This window comes from Panthera onca, chromosome C1 (genome assembly GCF_046562875.1).
Source record: "Panthera onca isolate mPanOnc1 chromosome C1, mPanOnc1 haplotype 2, whole genome shotgun sequence".
Taxonomy (NCBI): Eukaryota; Metazoa; Chordata; class Mammalia; order Carnivora; family Felidae; genus Panthera; species Panthera onca.
The window spans coordinates 5,820,391-5,838,342 of NC_138346.1; the positions used below are offsets into that span (position 1 = coordinate 5,820,391).

A 17,952-nucleotide genomic window follows, 5' to 3' on the forward strand; every position below is an offset into this window, starting at 1 on the left:
GAATCGGCCCGAGAGGTCAAGGGCAGTCAAGGTCACTTGCCCGAGGAACGCAGCCAAGGCCCTGGAGCCGAGACTCACTTTTCACCTTCTACGTGTCCGTAGTACTTGGAATGGCTACAAAAGCACTTCTTATTCTTACAATACAGATTTAGGCACGCGAAAAGTTTAGAAAAAACACCATCTTGGGAATGAGAACCAAGACGTGTATTCCCACGGGGGAGGGGTCACTTTAACCTGGTGATTTTCTCAGCTGGGCCTACAGTCACCTTAGGATGCTTTTAAATTTAGAGACGCAGAGACCCCAGCTCCAGGCCAACTGACTCTCTAGGGAAGGGACCTGAGCAATGTTTGTAATCCTCACAGGTGATATTCTAGACCTGCTGAGGTTCAGGGGCGCCTGGCGGGGGGGGGGGGGGGGGGGGGGGGGGGCTCAGTCGGTTAAACATCTGAGTTCGGCCTCAGGTCATGATCTCACGGTTCGTGGGTTGGAGCCCCGCGTCAGGCTCTGTGCTGACGGCTCGGAGCCTGGAGCCCGCTTCGGATTCTGTGTTTCCCTCTCTCCCTGTCCCTCCCCTGCTTGTGCTCTGTCTCTCTCTCAAAACTAAATAAACACTAAAAAAAAAAATTTAAATCTGCTGAGGTTTTTCTTCAAGGAAAAGTGGGGAGCCTGGGGGGCTCAGACGGTTGAGCGTCTGGCGTTTGTTTTCAGCTCAGGTCACGATCTCACAGTTCCCAGATGAAGCCCCGTGTCAGGCTCTGCGCTGACAGTGAAGCTTGCTTGGGATTCTTTCTTTCCCTCTCTCTCTCTGTCCCTCCCCCTCTTTCTCTCTCTCTCTCTCTCAAAATGAGTCAACTTCAAAACAAAAGTAAGGAACGCGCCTGTGCCGGCTCGGTGCTAATGCCGGCGACTTCTGAGTTCTGACCAGTGCAGCTGGCACTGAGACGTAAGGCGCCGAGAGTCCCTGTTTGGGGGGGGGGGGGGGGGGGGGGGGGGCAGCCATGTAGCCTTAAAGCCTCAGGCAGAGGTCCCGCCGGGCAGGAAGCAGCAAAAGCAAAGCCCAGGGGTACGAACGCGCATCGCTTAGGGGACCACCGTGGAATCTGGGGGCCGGGCCTGGCGGATGCAGGCAAGAGCAGGTGGGAGACCCAACTGCTCGGAGACCAGCCTGCCAGTCCCCGGAAGCGGGCCACACCGAAAAGTTTAGGCTGACTCTGCAAAGCCAGGAAGGCCTCGGCGACCTGCAGGCCAGATCGTATTTCCAGTTCTTGGGAAAACGCAAAGGCCGTGGGGTGAACCGTGCCCAGCAGCTGAAGCCACCAGCGTGCATTCGCTGGGGGAATCAACGAATGGATGGATGGATGGACGGTTAGAACAAGGGGGACGCCCGGGTCACAGAGCCACACGGCTCACAGCTGACGTCAGCGCGCGCGGGATGTGACGCGACTGTGGAGTCCCAGAGAAACCCACCAGCACACATATCAACGCCACGTCCCAAATACAGAGAAGGGGGCTTCTGAGCACCGGGGCAGGGGCTGGGACCTAGACCCTCGCCACACCCCAGAGGCACCCGCAGACGAAGGCATTAAACACCCAAACCAAAAGCAGACGCACACAGGACTGGAAAACCCAACTAATTAGAATCTCCACACAGCGAAACCCGGGTGACAGGATCGGCGGACCCAACAACACACAAGTCACGCTTCTCGGAGAAAACTGGGCCGCGGGCCCCAACGAGAGGAGGGGTGGCGGACGGGAGCTCGGCCAAGCCCCTCTCGTGGCCCACGGGGCACAGTCCACGAGAACCGCACGCAGTCCCGACACACGTCAGGTGACCTCGACGGGAACACTCTCCGTGTCGTTTCGAGCTAAGTAGACCAGAGCCCCGGGACTTGGTGTAACCCCCGCGTCCGGAAGAAGGAGCTCGCCAAGTGGGCCGAGACGCAAACTCTTCAGATCAGGTGGCGACAAAGCCAGCGGCGGTCCATCCGCCAGCGAATGGCTTATGCGCGGCGTGAAATCCATCAGAAACAAAACGACCCAGAAAGCGGGACCGGAAATGTCGAACACACACACAAGAGGAATTTTACACTGACAAAGCGAAAACCGCAAAGTGGCAAAAGGGTCTGGTTGTCATGCTCACCAAAACCGTTAGCGGTCATCCAGAGAAAACGGCGGAACCGCGGTCCCCTCCAGGAACGTGAGCCCAGCTCTCGAAATCCGATGGGCCCACACGCGGAACACACATAAGCCACATAAACCCAACCTAAATAAAACCCGACATAAACCACAACATCATCGAGGAGCTTAATCTCATCGACCTGCGTCAACTCCCTGTCCTGGAGAAAATGCAATTGCTGTGCAACTATCCAAGGAATACTCGAAAATACTGGAAGCATTCCTGAGGCCTTTATTGAGCCCCAATGCAGTAATACCAGAAGCTAACTAGAAAATAAGAGGGAAGAAAGAGGGAAAAAGAGAAAAGGAAAAACTAAATACTTAAAGAACAAAGAGAATAATAGCTCAGGATCCACATGGCTCTAGGCCCTGATCACGTGACTATGTCTGGAAGGCCCCACTGTGAAAACCAACTGTAACCACACATCCCCCCCCCCCCCCCCCCCCCCCGCCATGGTTCTACTGATGCTGCCATTTCCATTTATTCCCTCTGGGTTCCAACATTCTGGAACTTTCCATCAGTCATCACCTCTACCACCAAGCTAACCTGAGTTCCAGATTTCTGGGCGACTACAACCCAGAGGGGGCCTGCCTACCATTCATCCCGTCAGTGGCGGCCAGGTTATGGAGGATCAGGTGGCCCTGGGCGTGGCCGCCACCACTTAATGGAGGGAAGCCCCACCGGGGGTTCTCCAAGGGTGGCAGGAAAAGCAGGGGCTCCTTCACCCATCTGGGCAGGGGGCTTCTCGTACTGTGCTGATTCTTAGTTCAACGGATAATGGCCATTCAGAAAGGTACCCCAAAATGGGGGAATATCTGAGGGCAGACCTCTCGGGTACAAAGACTGCTGTCTGAACACCTACCGCTCAGGGCTGTGAAGATCCGCGATTCCCGATTATCTCAACGGAGAGCTCCGTACGGTGCCCGATGTGGTGTACTTCTTGCCAAGTGCCACCTTCGATGGGAACGAGAGGGAAATGGTCACACGGCCACACGGCACAGCGGGAGGGAATATGGACACTCTCTCCTGCCCAGGTCCCCAACCTCCCAGCGTTAGGGGCTGCTCCACCCTTGGCTCCTGCTGGTGGACTGGAACGGTCCAGACTACCCACCTGGCTGTCACCTGCCCATGCCCATCTCGCCTGAGACGTCATCTTGCCTGTGTGCCCACAGCACTGCCCCCACGCTGCTCCCTGGTCTGGTTCCAGAAATCACCTCGCTTGCCCTGGGGGGTTCCCTGCCCCGGGCACCCAGCTGGGGGGCAGAGCAGTGTAGCACCACAGCCTGGATTCAAATCTGCGGGGGGGGGGGGGGGGGGGGGGGGGGGAGGGCTGGGGAGAAGCACGCGACCCCTGACATGCAGTCAAAGCGAGTTAACCCTGCTTCGGTGCTGAGCCCAGAAGTACCCGTGAACAACCGTCCTCCAGGGACACGTCTGGGGTGGTCATTTTCAGCGATCTGAGCCCTTCCACTCTGCTATCCACAACCATTACACGGAGAGCTCCCCCCGGTCAAGTGCCTCGGCAAACAACCCCGTCAGTTCACATCCAGGCACTGGCACCACGTAAAACTCCTCACTGCCTGGTATTTCCAGGTCCTCGTAGGGCCCACGGACACATCCATGAGTGTCTTTTTTTTTTTTTTTTTTTTTTTTAAAGTTTTTTTTTCAACGTTTATTTATTTATTTTTGGGACAGAGAGAGACAGAGCATGAACGGGGGAGGGGCAGAGAGAGAGAGGGAGACACAGAATCGAAAGCAGGCTCCAGGCTCCGAGCCATCAGCCCAGAGCCTGACGCGGGGCTCGAACTCACGGACCGCGAGATCGTGACCTGGCTGAAGTCGGACGCTTAACCGACTGCGCCACCCAGGCGCCCCCATCCATGAGTCTCTTGGCCTCAGTGTCCTCATTGGTAAGTCGGGAGCAAACGGTTTCGCTGCCTGCAGGGGCAGGTGCAGGGGGAGGTAGCTACCACTTCTGTCTCTCCTCTCCTCTCCCACAACAGTTTCAATGTGCAGATTACTTGTTTTGTGGAAGACAATGGAGGGGGCTGGGGGCAGACCGGTGACGACCACCCCAGCCCTCACCCGCCCCTGTACACGTCCAAACGACTACTGCTTACTTCTGGGCGCTCCCCTCCAGCCCCGACTGCCTATTTGCAATTCCCGGCACTAAAACCCGAAGGCAAAGGACAACCACAAACCACCTGACGTATTCGAAGTCACACTCGCTCAGGTTTTTCCCCCCGAGTGCCTGAGTCCCAGTCGTCTGCTCAGCCATAATTTGGCATTGTGTCCTGCCTGCCTCGCTTACCTGTTACTCCCAGCCTCTGTGCACCGCCCACCGCCCCCCCCCCAGGGATCACTGCCATTCTCTCCCTTTTCCTGCTCATCAAAATAACCCGGCTCCTTCCCAGAAAAATAATCAGACTCCCAATTTAGCCAGCAGCCAATTTCTTGACAATTCCACTAATGACAAAAAAGCGGTGTTTGTGACATCATGTTCCAGCTTTTCAGTTATGTTCTTTTAACCTTGAAAACGTAATGGTTTTACCCCGAGCACGTTGAGGACGGCGGGTTGTCCTCCTGGGACAGAAGGCTGTACTGAAGTTTCCCCTCAAGCGGAACCGGGATTAGCCAGGTCAACGTGGGTTAAACACAGAAATCCGCTGGACGGTCAGCAAAGCCACGGCCTCTCAGCGGCTCAGGCTGCTGCGGTCCCAGGAGGGGACTGTCAGGAGGGGAAGGATGGCCTGGCCTGGGGGGTTGGGCCTGACCAGGAAAGCCAGGGCTCACCCTGATGCCCCTGTGCGCCACGGCCTGGGTGCACACGTCGGAGACAAGCGACCCAGGAGAGGTGCTCTGATCTCCCTCACAGGGTCCCTCTGATGTTGCTTCTGCTGAAAGACCTCCCCTTCTTCCTCAATACCTCTTCCTTTCTGGAACACAAAAATGCTGTGGCTCTCTTACTAATCTGACAGCTGCCTTAGCTTCCTGTGTCATTCCTGTTAACAAAGGTAATGCAACCCCGCGCAGAGTGGTCATTTAGTTGGATGATTTTAGGAGACTTTCCTAATAGGTCGGGAGGGAGAAGTGGCCGGTCACCCGGCAGGGTCACGGGAGTCCCAGGTGGGGAGAGGAGGGCTGTGAGGGGGTGATCCGGGGTGAGGGGAGGGTGTCAGACCCCTCTCAAGTCACGCCCACATGTTTAATCAAGTTTTTCCAGGGCCTGGAAGTTCAAAGCTGAATGAAGCCCAGAAGGACTGTTCCATCCAGCCACCTGCCCCTGGCATCCCCCGCCAGGGTCTCCCAGAAAGCAGTCACCTTTGATTTCCTGTACTCACCCAACCACCCACTGCCCCTGTCCCCAAGCCCCCTGCAGGCGCCTGCCCAGTTCTTTGTCTCTCACCTAGTGTCCTGAGCCCCCAGCACAGCTCGTGAACCCTGACCTCTCCTCCTGTACTGGTGGCCACTTCCCTAACCTCGTGAGCCCTGACCTCTCCTCCTGTACTCTGGTGGCCACTTCCCTAACCTCGTCTCCTGTACACTGGTGGCCGCTTCCCTAACCTCGCGAACCCTGACCTCTCCTCCTGTACTGGCGGCCACTTCCCTAACCTCGCAAACCCCGACCTCTCCTCCTGTACTCTGGTGGCCACTTCCCTAACCTCGTCTCCTGTACACTGGTGGCCACTTCCCTAACCTCGCGAACCCTGACCTCTCCTCCTGTACTGGCGGCCACTTCCCTAACCTCGCAAACCCCGACCTCTCCTCCTGTACTCTGGTGGCCACTTCCCTAACCTCGTCTCCTGTACACTGGTGGCCGCTTCCCTAACCTCGCGAACCCTGACCTCTCCTCCTGTACTCTGGTGGCCACTTCCCTAGACAGAGGCCTCCTCCGGTGGTTTCTCCAGCCTCCTGCCTGGCACACAGCAGGGTCAGTGTGAGTGAGGGAATGAAGGACTTTGAGTCAAACAACAGCTAATCGGGGGGAACAAGGCCAGGGACAGCGCCCCGGAGACTCACAAAAGGCTCAGCGCTCAGGCCCAGTCTAGGGGCTCCCCGCCCCCCAAACTCCACCGAGAACAAATAACCAGAGCGAAGGAGCTGTCCCCGGGCCTTCCCGTCAGCCTCCACAGTGCTGCCTCATGTTACAATAGGTGAGCAGTGACTCATGGCCGCGGCTGTGCCAAGAGGAGGCAGCCAGGCCCCCGTTGCAAAGCCACGCTGAGGACACAGGCCAAAACACATTCCACCCCGAACGTAGTCTTCCTCTCTTGCCAGAACGAAGAAGTCCTGTGACAGCAGACCGCGGTTAGGAATCAAAAGGACGGCCTCACTGTCCGTGGAAGGCAGCAAGCCCTTTCGCCTCTTAATGAACCTGGAAGTTGAAAACCAAGTCTGGGGCGCTGCCCTGGGCCAGACCCACCAGATCCAACCGCAGTCCGTCTCGTCACAGCTGATCAGAGACACCGCCCCACAAATCACCCCCGTGCCCAGAATGACATGGCCCTGGGAGGCAGGGGGGGCCCCTAGCAATGACAGTTCCTGAAGCTGCCGGCGAGGAAATCATCAGTCACTCCTTTCCAGGGCGGAGGGGGCCCCTAGGACCTCCGACAGAAACTCCTCCTGTGTCCTCAGATGTACACATCCCCCCAGATGTTAATATTTTTGAAACCCGCGTGTAAGTGCACATCCTAAAATTCAGGTGTGCGTTTCCAAGCCCACCCCAAAAGCTCCCAATGCAGAGCATGAGGGTTTGGGGTACCGGCAGGTCTAAGGCTGGTCTTAAAGTTCACCCGGTTGCATGAATCGGATGTAGAAACTCTTCTCAAGGTCACTGCCTTTGGAGGTGTTTCTCTGAGTAGCGATTACACATTCGTCCAACCGTTAATAGAATTAGAAGTCCTCTGGAGAATTTGAGCACAATAGTGGTAAAAAATTCATCCAAAGGAAAAACTTACATGTACTGAAAGAAAGATGTGTGTATGGAGATGTTCACTGTAGTACTGTTGATAATTTCGGAGGAGCTGGAAATGGTCTCTGAATAAGGATTTGTTAAAGAGGGTACCTCCCGTACAAATCTGACGGTCATTTGGGGGTCCAAATCTGTGTTTGCTGATGTGAAAATACGTCAGCAACAATTTTAGGTAAAAAGCAGTTTTTCAAAAGTATAGAGTTCATTCAAAAATAAGAAGGACTTGCTATGCATCAGGTGCACACTGAACAAGTCCCCGCTCTACTATCCTGGTCTGTTTGCAAGGGCTTGGACTTAACCTCTGAAGACGTCAGAGAGACCCTAAGAAAAATGTCCTGTCCACACCAGAGTGGTTATCGTGAGTGGCCGACTTCCAGTGATGTGAACTTTTTTCTCCTTTTGCATCTTGTAATATATTTTTTTAAGTTTACTTTTATTGATTTTGAGAGGGGAGAGAGAGAGAGAGAGAGAGAGAGAGAGAGAGAGGGAGGGAGCACGCACGAGCAGGGGAGGGGTGGAGAGAGGAGAGAGAGAATCCCAAGCAGGCTGACAAGGAGCTCGAACTCACAAACGCTGAGATCACGACCTGAGCTGAAATCAAGAGCTGAATGCTTAACCGACTGAGCCACCCAGGCGCCCCACGTCTTGTAATGTTTCTAAGATGAACATATGATTACTTGACTAATTTTAAAAACCTCAGGGGGAGAGGTCTTTTTATTTTTTTAAGAGAAAAGAAGGAAAAAATCACAATAAACTCCTTCAGAAAAATGTGTTTATCTAGAAAGTACTTGCATTAAACACAACTCCCTTCTCAGTCCCCCCACTCGCAGCCCTCAGGGTAGTCCGGGCAGGTCAGGCCTTTTAAAACGCAGGCTCAGCGTCCACCAGTGACCGGCTGCTGGTCCCCTCGCACGCGAGACCAGCCAGAGCCACAATCCAGCCCAGGTCTGAGCCTGGGGCACAACCTGCTGACTGTATCCCTCCCATTTCCTCCTGCTCCCAGAGATTTGAGGAATGGGGCAAGGATTGGGGAAGTGATCCTTATTTAGACATCTACCAATACATCACGCCATCAGTCTGTGCCTGTATGCGGTCCAAAGGTCAGACTGAACACCTAAAAATATCGAAGCCCTGCACTCCGGTTTAATGCAGATGGCGAGACATCACCAAAGAATCTCTATTTACTCAGTATTTAAGAAACACCTGCGGTGCACACAGGACTCAAAAGAGGCCACGGTCACAAAAACCTTCCAGGATAGGTACGGGGCTGATGCGGTAAAATCCACACCTCCGCGTCGACATCTCCCAGCTCCCAGAAGTAAGCACTACACCACCCTTTCCCAGACAAGAAAGCCGGGTCTCGAAGTTGTCCGGTGTCAAAATCAGAAGTAAACAGAAAAGCCCAAGTTCCAGACACGGACAGGTGCATGGGACTGAGAAACCCCAGGTGTGCCCCGAGTCATGGGAGACACCACGGCAAAGAGGAACTTCCCGGATTCCGGTCTGTGAAACACTTAAGTTTCACCTATTTCTGTTCCCGGACAGCGGCTTGTGTACAAAGAACAGGGCTGGAAGAACAAGATAGGTGGCTGGTCGCTTCGTTCTTCATTTTCCTTGAAGATTTTCCTTGAAGCACGTGTGACTTTCGCTTGTGCAAGTCAGGCTGTTTCCTAACTGACTGAAAAGAAAAGGCCATTTATAGGAGACTCGGCACAGTGCCTGACAAGGAGGAAAAGCCCGATGAATACTTGAAACCACAGGAAAATCCCCATGTTAAAAGGTGGATAGGAGTATTTCAAGTGTGTGCGTGTGCGTGTGTGTGTGTGTGTGTGTGTGTGTGTGTATCCCTTTCAAACAGTAACTACAGTTCCGAGAGATGAGCATCTAAATGTCAAATTACCTGAAACCGAATTTCTCGGGCTCTTAAGATATTTACAAATAAAATACAAGTGAGGGAAAGGACAAGGCTCGCACCTGGAGAAAATGAACTCCGGGTGGCCTTTTCCTTTCTTCCCACAGTCACTATACCACCTGTGACTGCCAGCATCCGCCACAGCCCTGATTACGGAGCAGAGAAGGTCCTTCAGGCACCTGTCTCTGTGACCAGCATACACTTGTCCCCAGGTGAGCAGTCCTGAAATCATAGATGGTTCTAATAAAATACGAGCGAAACACGTGCGCTGCATGAACTCGAAGAAATTCATTTTGGATGCACGGCCAGTGTCCGATCTCCCGAGACGTCACCCTGAGCCAGCACCCTCTGACGAGGGCCTGAAACGTGAACAAAATGGGACACTGCGGTTTCCTCATCCGGCACTACAAAGGTAAAATATCCAACAGGTGTCGCCAGGACACCAGGACTCTGAGGGACAGAGCTTTTCCCCTGGAAACGTCTTGAACACTGATTTCTGAAACCACAAAGGGGGGAAAATATAGCCCAACTTCCGCGAGGGGTATTCGGGATGGGGGCAACGGAGAGGAAAAGGGAGACCAGAGCACAGCAGACGACCGTGTCGACTGTGACCATGGACCTCCACGCCGTCAGCTGAGCGATTCCGGCACTTTACGTGAGTTATTTACAGGTATTATTGTATCAGGTCCAGTGATGGTTTCCAGTGAAGTTTCAACACAGCGCCTTGACTTTCCATTCGCCCAAAGGACACGTACACATATGTGATACCACTTCCCAAAGCCACGATTCTCAGGGTCATAAGAAACAGAGAGTCGAACGCATGTGCAGCGTTACCATATCCCACTTACTTCTTTGTATTCAAAACCTATTAAAAATTCAAATCCTTTCGATTTGAATTTGGGGCAGTGGCGGGAAATGGGTAAGCAAAGGTGGGGTGAGCCTCGCTGAATGAAACGGTAAATGGCAGAGTGACAGAGGTGCCACTCGACATTTCCAAGTAAGCTGATTACCATTCACAGGCCAGAATTCTTAAAAGCCAGAAATTACTTCCGCCACCCAGTGTGCGTTTTGAACTGTTAAGATGTCTAAGAAGAGAATGCTAACGTGCTCCCCAAATGCTTATACGGGAGGTCACCGCCTTGAGTGTTCAGCTTGGTCAGCCCCTCTCTCCACCTGTCAGTTCCCACGTTCAGGGGACACACTGTCTGTGCACGGAAGGTGTGGCGATCAATTGTAACCGGTGCTGAGCAGTGTCCAGCCTAGCGGGTCAACAGACATGCAGGGAGCAGGGTCAGCTCCCCATCTTGGGGACCCAGGAAGGGATTCTCGAGAAGGGGCCTGCACCCAGGAGTCCCCCAGCCAGCACCCCCCAAAGGCGAGCAAAACAACGAGCCAGATGAGCACAGGGCGAAAAGGCATTTGGGGAAGTCTTCTGTAACCTGTTCTTCCCAATGACAACCACCCACAACCATCTCCTTCCCTCAGGGGACCCGGGGCCACTCACCCACTCATTGCCCTGGAGCATCGCAGGCCCTCTGACCCAGCCCTGGGTCCCTCTTGTCTCGACACCATCAAACAACAGTCCTATTTCCTTTACCGCCAACATTCTTCTCAGTGGTCCACGCTCGGTGTTCTCGATTTTTTTCTAGAAGCTTCCAACCACCACAATCACACGGGTCTAACAAGCCAAACCCAGTGGCCCCCTGTCTTCCTGATGCTGCTTCTCTGATCAACCCCACAACCACCCTGTTTATGTCAGGCTCTCAACCCCCTTCCTCTACACCCCATCTTCTCCTGCCCGGCTTGGTGGGACACAGAGCCTGCGTGGTCTTCTGCTTCCAGCTGCTTCTTTCCTCCTCCCCCTTGGCTTTCCTGCCCCATCTTCGTGGGGTGACCCGAAGCGTGCTCCCAGGGGCCCCAGCTCACACTCAAAGTCTCCAGTGAGCTGTTCCACATTCATGGGCTCAACCCTAAGGAAACGAGGCCCCAGTCGGCGCTCTCAACCGGTCCTCGTCTCATCACCCTGTAAGGGAACAACCCCAGGGACGCCTCCTCCAATTCTGCATCCCGGGGGCCTAGCTTCCCTCTTCCTGCTAACAGGCCTGCTAACAAGCCTGGCTCAGAAGTTCAAGGACGCTCCCCCCTTCCCACGTGCTTGTTGTCTCCCAAGGAGCTCTCGCTGTTTTAAAATAATTTGGCTGCTAATGATGATAGAGAACAAATAATCAGATTATGTGTGTAACCAAGCTCAGACTCACAAAGCCCTTAGTCTCTCCTTTCTTCGCTTGGGTGGTCCTGGGAAGCTCCTCTCGACTCTGGCACTCTGCTTTAAAATCAGCTCTTCAAAAACCCACCCAAGAAGCGATCGCCCCAAGGACAGGCCTCCTGGCTTGATCCTGATCCCTTTGTCCACGAACACGCTTCTCTGTTCTAGACCAGCGGGAGAGACCAAGGCACCACCAGGAAGTATGCTGATCGCCACCCACGGAAGGAAAGGGCCGACGGAGTAAGGTCTCCAAAGGGCAACTGGAAAGATCGGGGACCTCTGCCTGCCTTTCCAAGAACCTGGCCCTAAAAACCTTCCCTGGCCTCAAATACCGGGCCTGCCCCACCCGGCCCCAAACCACATCTCCAGTCCTTCCTACAAATTCCCCCACCTCGGCGGAGTGGAGCCCTGAGTACTAGAGTAGAACGGGGATTTTCATGGGGAGTTTGTAGCAACTGCCCGTGTCTGGGCCCCACCCTCAGAGATCTGGATTCCACCGGGCACCAGGCTGGCGAAGGTGGATTTTTACAGAATCTCCCAGGAGATTTCCACGTCCAGTACGTTTTGAGGCTGGCCGAATCAGGCTACCAGCGACATCCGCGTCCTCTCCCGGCCCAGCTGCCGGGCACACGCGGTCCGGGCAGAAGCCAGGCGGCTGGGTCACGGGTTCCCCCACTCGGTAAGGGGGCCGGCTGCGGAGGCTCAGTGCAACGAAAGGCGGGCTGCAGCCGGCTCCCACTGGCTCCCGCAGGTTGTGCGACATTTAGTGCCGCAGCTGGTGCCAGGGGGGTGTTGACACCACAGCACCCTAACCGGCAGGTGCCGCCAGAAAGGCTCTTTGTTCCTTTCCTCGGAGAGTGGGGTTTTCAGTGGAGCACGGGCCCGGGCGGGCCGGCAAAGGACACCTCTATTCCCTCCAGGCCCGGGGACCAGAGCAGGCTTGCGTGTTCCTAAAAATGGGACAGGGTTTCCTGCCTCAGTCCCACAGACTGGGGGAAAGAGGAAGACAGAGAGCGGAGAAATGAATACCAGGAATTCTGGAACCACAGAAGCCTTCCACGGGAAGTTTTCTTCTCAATTTGTTCAGAGGAGTGGGGCTAACAGGAACCAGCAGAGAGTTTCTCCAGAGACAAGCTTTTAATGAGCAGATAAGCATAATCTCGGGGCCTGTCATTTATTTGATTACGACGCGGAAGGCGGAATCCTTATCTTACGTTGACTTAACAGACTTCCCATAATCTTTACCTTGTTCTAGTGACCTCATCTGCCCGGAATACCCTCGCTTCCTGGTACCAGAACAGACTTCACGGTGGCTCCTGTCCGAGTTACCCCAACTTCAAAACCTCAGTCTTCCAAAGAAATCAACCTTGACCCTGCGGACAGGGCGGGACACAGCCACGCCCCCACCCCACCCCGGGGAATAAAGGTGCCAACCGGCTGCCTTCCATTTAGGCTGCAGAGATTTTTACGGGTTTTAGAGATGTCTCACCTTCAGAGTGCAAGCTTTTTTAGAATTGTGCAAGGGAGGCAGGTACTCTGCTATTTTCCTGTGCGTGGCTTCATGTGACCCAAAGGTATGAATGCCTTTCATTTTAGCACACTGGGAGATGCGATCACGAGCTCTGGGCTCAGGCAGATATAGGCTGATTTCTCAGCTCGAGCACTTTTTGGACCACTGTGTTGTGAGAGCTGCTTACATTCTCGTAGCTTCCTTGTAAAATGGAACCCCTCGCGGTGTCTGGAAGGATTTTTAAGCGTGCACTCCAGGCCCGATGCTCCGTAAGCCCTTCTTGCCCCCAAACCGCCCCAAATTTCAACTCCAATTAGGTGAACCCAGCCCACCTCTCTACTTCCTGAAATCTTACTCGCTTACTGAGCGTTTGGTTCGGGCGGGCACTGGGTCACCTGGCGGATGGGGGGCCGTGATGCCCCGGGTGGGGTTCACCCTTCCCTCCCTGAAACACACCCCTTTATTTCTAAAATACCTTCTGCATTCTCTTGCCTTCGAAAGGCCGAATACGGACATCCTCTCCCTTAAGACGTGCGGCCAGATGGCACCAGGTGCCGTTACGTAACACACGGATGCCCCAGGGCCCACTGAAAAGCAGGCTCAGGCTTCCTGAGAGATCCTGAATAAGTCGCGGGACTGTGCCCTGGGTGTTCGGGGACTCGGTGAATTATTTTTCTGTCCCTCCTGCGGAGGGTGAAGGCGGAAGGTGGGGCTTCTATTGTGCCAATAGCTGGGGAGGCCGGAGGCGCAGAGTCCTGGGAGCTGAGTGTAAACACTGAAAGACCCCGGGCTCCCCTCTGGGCCAGGAGCAAAGCCAGCCAGAGCACTCTGGGCGATGTCTAGGCAGCTGCTCGGTGACCCCTTTCCCAGTAACTGGGTTGTCAGGCAGTGACCTCGGGGCAAAGATGCCCCGGTGTGCATCTCCAGGGCCTTCGAAAATATCCCGGGGGCCTGACTCCAGTTCTCAGAAGAAAAGTCACAGCACTGCCCGGTTCAGGTGTTGAATTTGAAAATAACAGACCTAAGGAAAACCCACGTGGCTGGCCCAAGGCCCGCTCGCTACAACAGCAGCTTCTACTCAGTCAAAACAAGGCTGACGCCCTAAACAGGGAGCCACAGACATTTGCGTGGAGCCCGGCATGAGGTCGGCAAGGGTCGAACTCAGGGATTCTTAACCTTGTTTGGGTCAAGGGCTTCCCCTAAGAAGCTGAGGGAAGCCAGGGGGCCGCCTCCCACATGGAACTGGCTGCGATCTGAAGATTTAAATGTGGGAGCGGCCTCCCAGGACCCAAGGGCATAAACCCCATTCACATTAGCATACCTTATCGACGGACTAGAAGCCATTAGAATAAGAAAAAAGTCTGCACCAGCAGCCGCAGGAAAGTAATTCCAGGCTGCTGGGTAACCAGAAATCAAGTTAGCAAACAACAGCAAGGGAGAAAATTCAGGAAGACTGCCTCTTCCTCCCTCCACCGAGAAAATTAAGAGCATAACACTAATTGGCAGACGGCCCAGTTAAGGACACTTAGCTGTAATTTGTCCAGCCCCCATTCTGGGTCCTTCTGGAAATCCCCCTGTGTCTGGGCTGCGATCAGCTAGACCTTGGGCAGATCAAAGTGCTGGTGGTAGCAACAATAAACACACGAAACTATCAAATGACAAACAGGCGCCCTGCAGACCGGCCTACAGAGAGGCTCTGCCACCGTGGTTTCTCCGCCGGGGGAACAAAAGGCAACGTGCGTGCACCGCTCCCCACGCGGGCTTCGCACACCAGGTCCGAGTCCCTAGTAATTGTTTTCAAAGGCCACAAAGTGTGGGGCCTGCGTCTTGGAACAACAGGAAAAAAACTAAAGCTCACAGAAGCTTCTCCGGCACCGCCGATCTGAGCTGCTCATTGTTCGTTTAGTAAACAAGCGAGCTGTAAGACAAATCCCTAGGAAGCCAGGTTTGTTCACTTTCTGAGTCCTCCCAGAACTAACTGTTCCTTCTGGGATCAGCGTGGCCTTGGCATTCCACAGATGGACAGGCACGGGGGCCTGTGCAACGGGGGGCCCACTTAATGTCAGTCTCCCCTCACCCTCCCCACATCCGCCCACATGCAGAAAGCAGAGCGAGGAGGCGGATTGGGGGGGTGCTGTCTCCTTCCAAGCCCCCGCCCCCTCCCCGACCTGTTGGACAGAATGCACTGAGCAGGGAGCCGGGAACGTTCTCCAGGCTCCACCGGACATCAGTAGAGACTGTTTCCTGGTCAGGGCAGCCAGGTGGGAGGTAGACTGTTTTTATTTGATGACGACAGCAACGTGGAACACCAAAATGCTCCCTAGCCCCTTAAAGTACAGCCGCTGTCCATCCAAGAATGTCAAAACGCTTTGCAAACCACCCATTAATTTTTATGGTGGCCTGAGAAGCAGATTGAGAATCATTACCTTCATTATTACAAGGCAAGGAACCAAAACCACAGGGGAAGGTGGAGAGGCACCAGGCCAATCAAGTCTTACCCAGTGTTCTAAGCTGACTGCGCCCTCTCTCTCCACCTCAGGCCTGCAGGAAGGGAACCCGTGGCCAGCTGAGAAGGGAGCCAGGCCAATAAACCCAAACTTTGGTGTTCAGAGACCATCACACTTGGAAGGGTGGGGAAGGGCAGAGTCGCGTAAAGCGATTACTTTGATTTAGGCAGGAGAGGCTCCAGTTGTAACTTACTCATTAAATCGCCAAGCCTGTGACCCCAAGAATGTAAACATTGAAGGCAGGTAGGAAGAGTGCGATCACGGATGGTTTCTGTTTTACTGTTTCTGTTTCTCTTTATTACGTTTTCTACCCAAAGCACATACTGCTTTTGTGATCAAAAGTTACACGAACTTATTACTGATGGAGGACACAGTGCAAATCTGCTGCATTAACTTGCCAAGAATCGGCACGAATAAAATCCAGCCCAACGTCCCCTTCTTGAATCTCACTGGCCGGGAGACTTCCCCGGCCTCTCGGCACGTAGAGGGCCCGCCGCCCGCGCGCCGCCCGGCACCCCGGGGAAGGGCCAGCGCCGGCCTGGTCCCCCGGCTGCAGGAGCGGCCGCGGGCCAGGAGCCGCCCGCACTCCCGGGCACCACCAATCCGCAGCGCGGAGCCGGCTTCCCGGGAAACATCACTTGGGAGAACAACGTGCCTCTCTCCCGGCCGTCCCCACCCGCCGGCCGCCCGCGCTATCAGCTCGCGGCTGCTCGCTCACCGGACAGCCGGGCCAGAACCCGGGATTTTCATTTCCATCCTAAAACGAGGGATCTCCGAAGTTGAAATATGCATTGTCACCAACAAGTTTAACCCGGGACCGCGCGCCCCCTCTCCTCCCCAGAGCCGCGCGAGGGGGCGCCCCGGGGACGCGTGCGGTCACCGAGCCGGGCCACCCCGCAGGGCCTGCCTGGGAGGCGCCAGGGCCAGGAGAGGGGGGCTCCGACAGCGGCTCGGCGCCCGGAACCCCGGCCCGGCCGCCTGCGCCGGGGTGACTCGGGAGCCCAGGAGGCGGCCAGGGGCGCGAGTCTTCCCGAAGCCTCCCGGCGCCGGCCGTGCCCAGGCAGCCGGAGCTCCGAACTCAGGCGACGGGCGAGCGATCGGCGCCCACGAGGGTGCGAGCCCGCCGAGCCCCGGCAGGCGCCGCGGGAGCGAGGCCGGGCGCGGGGCGGGAGCGGCCCGCAGGGGACGGCCGGGCTGCCGCCAGCTTACCTGGCTCGCACTGCGTCCCCGCGGGCTCCTGCGGCTCTCGTCGCGGTCTGGGAGCTCAGCCCGGCCAGGGACGCGCGCGGCTCCGCGGAATCTCCGCGCGGCGGTGGCGAACGGCCGGGACCGCCGAGAGTGCCCCTAGCGCTTGGCCCGCGCCTCCGCGGGCGGAGGGTGGTCCCCGCGCCGGGGCGGGGCCGCGAGGGCGGGGGCGGGAGCGGGGGCGGGGCGCGCGAGGCGGGGACCCGGGCTCGGAGGGGAGGGGTGGTCTCCGCGCCGGGGCGGGGCCTGGGGGCAGGGCGGTGCCTGAGCCGAGGCCACTTGGGAGACGGGGAGTGAGGGAGAAAAGGGGGACAGGGAGGGGGAGCAGGGAGCAGGCCTCCGCAGGAGGAGGGGCAAGAGCGGAGGGGGCGTGGCCGATCATGGGGCCGGGGGGGCCAGAGGCAGGGGCGGGGTGTGGACCAGCGGGTCCCCCCGCTCCCCCGAGGCCGTGGGGGCGGGGTTTAGCCCAGGCGGCTGCTAGGCCGGGGCGGGGTAGGAATAAGTAGGGGGCGGGCCAACATGGAGGGGCGGACCTCGCTGCGGCAGCCGAGAGGCCGAGGGGCGGAATGTGGATAATTAGGGGGCGTGGCCGAGCCGTTGTCGCCGGAGGCCGGGGGTGGGGCGAGCGCGAAGGGGGCGGGGCCGACGGGGCCTCCGGGAGGCCGGAGCCGGGTGTGGTTTGCAGGGGCGGGGCTGTGCCGGGGCCGCCGGAGGCCCGCCCGGGAGAGAGCGTGCCGGCGGGGGGTGGCGCCGCGGCTCTCCTACCCCTGGCGGGGACCTGGCCTCGGGGCCTCCTCCTCTTCCTCCTCCCGGCGCCAGCCCGGAGAATGGGGTCCCGGTCGCCGGGCGCCCCCGGGGTCGTGGTCCCTGGCACCGAGCAGATCTAGATGCGCCTGGTTCACAGTGACCTTTCGGTCACGCTCCTGTGCTTCCCGCACCCCTGTCCTTCCACCCCTTCTTGGAGAACTCCAAGAGGGACCCCTGGGTGAGGTTTGGATCCTCCAGCGTCGGCCAGAACGCGGAGGGTGGTGCCTAACTCTGAGAATCCTGTTTCTAACACCGGTCGAGGACGGTGGAATGCAGGCGGTTGCGGGGCTGTGAGGGCAAGTGCAAAATGGAAAAGTAAGACGAAAAGAAAGGCAGTCACGGTGAACATTACAAAGGAGTACTTCCTGCTGCGCAAAATGCAAGTGGAATACGTAGCATCATAACCGTTTACGTTTCGCCAAGCCTGTGTCCCTAAGCCAGGCATGCAATAAGCGCTCAATAAATGCTCAGTAAATTGAACCACCACTGACTTACTGCGTGGCAAGCACTTTCCATGGGGTGACACACTTAATCCTAAATCCCATACTTGGCTACT

General features: G+C 56.4%; 1 protein-coding gene across 1 annotated transcript in view; it reads right to left on the reverse strand.

Annotated features, from left to right (window-relative positions):
* SH3BP4 (SH3 domain binding protein 4) overlaps positions 1-16,726 on the reverse strand; it is an 85,720-nt gene extending 68,994 nt beyond the window's left edge. Inside the window, exon 1 of the mRNA XM_060624258.3 lies at positions 16,554-16,726. The gene's annotated coding sequence lies outside the window, so the exon portion shown is untranslated. The remainder of the gene's footprint in view (positions 1-16,553) is intronic.
* Between the last annotated feature and the right edge of the window lie 1,226 nt (positions 16,727-17,952).